Below are 802 nucleotides of genomic sequence, written 5' to 3' on the forward strand. Positions count from 1 at the left end.
TGTCCCGCAATAGGAAAAGAGACACCTTGGTGGTGGTGGTGTTCTCGTATCAGTCAAGGGCACAGCAGATGGCAGCCCTTTGTTCACCTAGCTTGATGCCAGGCTTGGGGACCAGAACTGTTTTATGCCTGGGACACATAAAAATAAAGTCAAATCCAGGCAGCACAGCATGGGAGGAAGAAGACAGATCTTGTGGTGTGTGTGTGTGTGTGTGTGTGTGTGTGTTTGGGGAAGGATGTTGCAATAGCAAAGGGCATATGTGAGGAGAAGGTCAGATGAGCAAGACTGGGGTGAATGATGTGAACCCCACAAAGAATCAATAAGTATTTAAAAATTTGTTCAAAGCACAACTGGGTGCCTGAAGCTAAAAGAGGCTTAAGGGTGATAGCAGATGTGGCATGCAGAATCTGTTCTAGGTTGCCTCTTCTTGGAGCATTAGCCAGAGCTGTTTGAATACTGTTATCAAAGGCATTTTTCCTTTATTAAAAATCTGTGAAGAATTATTCTATCAGGCTGAACCCTTCCATGATTCCTTCTTGTAACTCCTGAGTCAGCTGCTATCTCATATTAATGTCCATCACTGATACATACATATATATAAATTTACATACATGTATATACATATATATTATGCTTTTCTAGTCATAAGTAATAAGTAACATAATTACTTAAATATTTAAATAAAAAGATCTTTAGAATCTGGGTATGGTGGTGTACTCATGCCTTTAATTCCATTGTTACTCAAGAAGCAGAAGAAAGTGGATCTTCTGAAAGAAATATTTCTGACATTCAAAATTGTAGA

General features: G+C 39.0%; 1 non-coding gene across 1 annotated transcript; it reads left to right on the forward strand.

The window, feature by feature from the left end:
* On the forward strand, positions 1-141 carry LOC127201884 (small nucleolar RNA SNORA48). Its single transcript, XR_007832227.1, has one exon. It is a non-coding gene; the product is annotated as a small nucleolar RNA SNORA48 (small nucleolar RNA).
* Positions 142-802: the final 661 nt, after the last annotated feature.

Source organism: Acomys russatus, chromosome 17 (genome assembly GCF_903995435.1).
Source record: "Acomys russatus chromosome 17, mAcoRus1.1, whole genome shotgun sequence".
Classification (NCBI taxonomy): domain Eukaryota; kingdom Metazoa; phylum Chordata; class Mammalia; order Rodentia; family Muridae; genus Acomys; species Acomys russatus.